The following is a 6,194-nucleotide window of genomic DNA, read 5'->3' as shown; positions in this document are numbered from 1 at the left end:
CTGCCTCATAAATATTGTCAGTATGCTTTGCTCAGTCTGATTATCTGGCAGGAATTTAAGCTGACATTTGGAGTGAGCAAGCCAGTTATTTTAGAGGCAGCTCTCCACAATGAACTGCTGACATGATATAAGAGAATTTAGCAGCATCCCATCATCCCATAATTCTCTGTGCCATTTATAATTGCAGAAAAACCTTCTCTTAAAGACACAGTGAGCAGAAATTGCAGCTATCTAAGTTGAAAGAAACTTAGCATCATAGCCTCTAATTGAGGTCTTCTATTGTTGCTGGAAAAGAGCACCCTGGTGTTTATCTTCTTTTGTGTTTGACAAAATAAAGTAACTCAGTCTCTATTCATAAGAAGGGGAAGAAGAATAGTGATTGAAAAAGATTAAAGGAATATATATATATATATATATATATATATATATATATATATATATATATATATATATATATATATATATATATATATATATATATATGTATGTATATATAGTATCCTTTTTGCTGTGTAGAACAGAAAAGTGAATGATTGGAAATTAAAATGAGCTTAGACCGCAGCTAATTCATTTAGCAACAGTTAGCCATCTTCTCTGTGGTCTCTTGTGCCTGCTCTTTCCTTCTTTCCTTGCTCGGCGCCGGCAGTGAGAGTGGGCTGGAGCCATGAAATCCATCATTCCACTTCATCTGCCGCACTCTCCCTTTCTGATCAATGATAGCGCTAATAATAACTGCCACATATTCACCTCCAGCTTGCTGTTGGTCGGGCACAGCTCCGAGCCTCCCTTTCCAGATTGCCTGGTCCGATTAAGAGCCCATTACAGGGGCTGTTTACTCATAATGTCCCTCAGGCCTGGCCCTGCTTTGTTTGCCTGTCGGTGAATCACATTGGCCATCGCTCGCTCACGTTACTATAGAGTGTGTGCAAGAGTAAGTTGCTGGCCAGAGCTCACTTAACAGCCACCATTGTCGCTACTTACAAGGGTTTCTGACTTCTAAATAGTGGACTGACAACACAGTTTCACAGGACTGTTTAAGTTTTGACATGCGTATAAAGAAACGATAAAGGAGCGATAAAGACACATGAAAAAATAAAGCGTATAATGCTTGATTATATTCAAGAAAACAATCATTTGTGTCTTAACTGAACACAAGAAATGTTAAGAAATATGGATCAATATATTTGATACACTGTCAAGTGTTAGGGTTCAAGTATATGTTGTTTATAAGTTGTTCAAGGAGAGGAAAGCACTTATATTTCTCTTATTATGTGTATCTAACTCCTGTATACCATAATGTAATGGAACGATCACTCGCACTTTAAATGATTGCATGTAAATATTGTTTGTATTTTTATATTTTCAAATTACTTGTATTTTAATTTAAAACTTTTCTTACACCAGTATTTTGCATTTTAATTAAACAATTTTCAAAGAGCAAGTATTTGTATTTGTGCCCATCTCTGTCCACCAGTCATCATGTGGACATTCAGCTAAAGTTGGTTTTCATTGAACGTACAGTCCTGCCATCAACCAGCGACTTTAAATCAAACACACTGTGACATTTGACCCCATTACAGCATTCAGCTAAAGTAATCATTAGAAAGAGAAGATGGACTGCCTGCTCTGTCTCAGACCTCTTCTGTCCCATCACATCCACATTACTAGTCTCCCACCCCTACAAATGAAGAACCTCGTTTCTCTCTGAATGTTACCTGACATTAGTTTTTCAGTGTATGTATTTATTTTTATTTTGCAAAAGAAATATTTGTTGAGCTCTCATTTTATATTACTTGATTTTACTTGATTTTTACTTGGGTGTAAAAACCTTTTCTACTTTCTCTTAACTATTTAAAAATTGTGCCCCAGCAGTTATCTCAGTTAGACGTTGTAAAACATGCATTTCATTGACTCAATGTCATGGCTGATGAAAACAGATTGTTGTGTCATCACATTTTTGTGATCATTGCAGTGAGCCATGATTGGGTAGATAAGTACGGCTGACTACTCTTTCATCAAATTAAGCATTTCATGCATTATTGATATTTTCAGATGTGCAAGAGAATTCAAGAGACTAAGTATGATCAAGTTTAAAGGTATCAGTACACAGAACAAATCACAACTACACTGGAAGAAAAAAAACTATACAAAAACAGAAAAAAGGAAAAATTTTGTTTGATAATTCTTCACAATTGACATTTAATCTTAAAACACAACACTATAATTCAAAATGCTGGAAAACATGAAAAATCAATATGGAAATTTTCATATTAACACTGTGCATATAAGACTCTTTTTCTAAAGAGTGTACACTATCAGTTAATGCCTAACTACAGTTTACTATATATATAAAGTCAATGTGTAAGTCTAAATGTGAATTTGGTCTAAAAATAAGTGCACTGACATGAAATATAAATTTTTAATGATTATTATCTTACCTCTATATCATCTTAAAGATTCTGCTAAGAAAAAAAATAGTCCATTACAATGTGCAAAACAGCAACAAGATGAACACAACAATAATAACCATATTACAGTAATATAAAATCTTAAGTTTTCTGAGGTAATTTTCAATACAATCAATAACAAGTACAAAAGATTGTATTTTTGTATGAAACAAGAGTGACCAAGTCTACGAAGTGATACAGGAAACATTAAAATAGCACTGGTTTCCGGCTGACCAATCAGAAACGTGTTTTTCTAAGTGTAGTGTAATACAACTATTTAATTGCATATGAGATTTTATTGAGATTAGAACTTTATGAGATTAGAAGTTTTCCAGTTGTTGACAGGAACCTACAATTATTGCTTCCGCTTTTTCAAATACAGTGGGAGAACCCAGGGCTATTTTTCAAGCTCTCTCCAGATTATTTTAACAGCAGCCCACTAGCTCTGATAAGAGAATGAGAAAAATAGATATATTTTGGTCTATGCTCTCATTTAAGAGCCCTCTTTCTGAGTCACCTCACTGTTAACTCTCTGCGGGCATTTACTGCAAGCCAAAATACGGCTCATACATTTTATGCCAGCTGCATTCATACCGAATAGAGGAAAGGACCTCTTTCTTTGCCCACGGACTGATAAAGCCACACATTGAGTGGAGGAACTGCCTACAACTTCACAGAACTGCCTTTTTGTATTTATTTTGACATTTTTGAGCTTTCCTTCCTCCACGCCATAAACACGCCTCCACTTTATTAGCAAGTAACTTACAATAATAATGTGTGTTGCTGTACAGAAGTCCAGATACTATACTATTTATTTTCATGAAACTGAGAGAATTACCGAATTAGTGAGAGTAGCTAAAGTGGACTGTTTTTTTTGTTGTTGTTGTTTGTTTTGCTTCATTTTTATTTATTTTTTTAGATCAAGTAGGTCTAAAGTATGGTGACTAAATGTTTAACTTATGCAGAATTTTCTGATTATACCTCGAATTCAAATTGACTTGTTGAGCTCTTGGGAAATTATTAAGTGAAAGAATTCAAACATACAGTACTTTTTCCCTAGGCAAAGATTGACCTTGGATGTTCATTTTGATGAATGTGTTTTCAACACCATGATTTCAGGGTGTTATTTATCATGACATGATCAATGGCATTTTATCAATCAAAAAAAATATTTCCCAGTTATGTAATGTGTATACCTTTATATATGATGGATGGAGTCAAATGTGCATCAGAAGAGAAAATCAAGGGTATACATAAAAAAAAGATTAAACTAAGACCCAGTTTGAATAAAACAGTAGCCTTCACTTCAGACCGATTTGAACAGGTTATTTCCTGCTCCCCTGCAGAATGCAGAATATGACGTTGAAAGAGGCAGAGAATGACCCTGATTACCAGGCCCTGATGTGACTCCACACCAAGTGAACTGGTCATCCAAGGTTCAAGAGAGGTCATATCCATCATACCAGCAACGAAGAAGGTGCTTGTGCCAGGGTTCTTCCTCTTTTTCCAGCTGGAGAGTGATGACAGCCTTGTTCCAGATAAGGGCCTGATCCATTGGCCTGATTTGTGGCCAGCAGAGCAATTTAAATACCCGTCTTTGCACAGATAGATGAGGCCTGCCTTTTATAAAGGGCCAATCTATCGGCCCTTATACAAGTGAAGAAAACAAAGACAAAGTAATATCTCTCTAATGGAACCTTAAGGATTCATCATTACATTCAGAGTTTTGATGGAATTTCTCAAACGAAGACTGAAATGACAACTGAGACTTTTTCATGTTGGACTTGATATTTCCTCTGTCGTGTTAGATGTGTTGATTGGGCATGATGAGAGATTATAAGATTTACTTCTTATAAGAATGGTGTAAGAGAGAAGAAAGATCAGTAACTGCCAGTGTCTTACGCATCTGTCTTTTTTTAATTCACATTTTGAATACTTTTCCATCTCAAAAAAGCAATCTCTCCTGAAATGCAAGTTCTTTTGAAATGATTAACAAATTCATCTAAGGACTCAAGCAATAATAGCGACACTATAGAGACACTACTCACATTTTCTCCACATTAGTGATATTGTTTCAATACAGACCTCATTATTTAGTTGTAGATCAAATGCAAGAGGAGCCTTATATAAATGCAATTACTACATTCACTTGGCACAGATGTGGCTGCTTTCTAAATTAGAGATGAGAAGTTCACGGCTCTTTCTTATTTCTGAATTTTGCTGGTGCAAAATTAACATTAAAAAAACCTGAGCAAATTTGAGAGCTCATATAAAGCAATTTTTAAAGATTATTAAAAAATGATTATTATTTCCTAACATTCCGTAACTCAACCAGATTGTTCCTATATGTAGTGTATGCTAAGTGGCAAAATTCTTGCCCGAACTGAAGAAATGCATATGATATCTACACAACCCTTAAGGCTGTTGGACATAACACACTCTTATTACATGTCTGTGCTATCAGTTCGATTCTGCCTCAGGTTCTTTTTGAAATCTGTCCAGTTGGACAAATGTTTTCCAATAGACTTGCCTTTATTACTCTTTGAATTTTGTATCATCACATAGATTAGATATTAATTTGCATCCAAATTTGGTGGTTTCATCACTAATATAATCTGATATTTGTCTGAATCCTCCCACTTTGGGGCCTGTGTGGTTCATCCAGCACATTTTACTCAGATAAACCTAATAAAAGATTTAAGATTTTAAAAAAATTGCAGTTTATGCAAGATGCATAATTCACATCAAACTTTGGGAGTAGAAGAACAATATTTTCAAGAGGTATCTTCACTAGAATATTAACAACACAAGGTCAAAGCTGACATGTGTAATAACTGAGAGTTAAATTGAGCTGGAACATTCTGTGTTTATTTTGGATGTAGGTCTATACATATTTTAAATATTCATCAATAAGTACTAAACTGTGAGTGCAACTGAAAGCAGGAATTTAATGTAAAGTAAGTAGTCATTTATGAGTTATTTTACATAATTTGTCCTAACATAATAAGTTGCTCAGAGACAACTTATATAGCCCTATAGGAACTGAGTTCGACACCTCTGGTTTAGTAATTATGTGCAATTTGGCATTTTCGATTGCTGTAGCGCCCCCTATTGGGGTCAGTCTTTGCCAGTGTCTCCCCAAATTGTGACCTATCTGGCCCGGTTCTGGCCAGGTTTCAAGTCCTTACGGTTTGGTCTGCATAATAATAATAATTATTATGATTATATTTATTATAATAATCCTTACAATTACAATAGGGTTTCAGTAGTTTTTACAATAGGGTTTTCTTGAACCCCTAAATGACATCTGGAAGAGAGAAAAAAATACCTTAACCAACCTACTACATTAGCATGCCAAACAAAAACATCCATACACAGGGGACAGCACCTAAATATTTCTTCAAAATATTTAAGATAATATTTATAATGGGGTAAGTGTTTCATAATATATATCTAAGGGATTGTTCTTTTTAAAGAAAATTCATTTTAGAAGTGAGTCTAATTCAGTTTTAAGAAGGATAAAAGATGGGCTAAGAATTACTAATGAAAAAACATATAGAACAAAAAACTGTTAATAAAGATTTCAAAAGGAGTTTACTTTTAATATCATTATAATGAAAATAAAAAAAAATAATCTAAAAAAAATGTGTAGCATCAGCGGCATCAAATATAAAAGAGCCAATCTTGGAATAAAAATTGTTTGGCTATAGGACATCTCTTTGTAAGTACATTAGGAAGTTTATTTAT

Source organism: Carassius auratus, chromosome 46 (assembly GCF_003368295.1).
Source record: "Carassius auratus strain Wakin chromosome 46, ASM336829v1, whole genome shotgun sequence".
Lineage (NCBI taxonomy): Eukaryota > Metazoa > Chordata > Actinopteri > Cypriniformes > Cyprinidae > Carassius > Carassius auratus.
Note: the sequence above shows the minus strand (reverse complement) of the source record.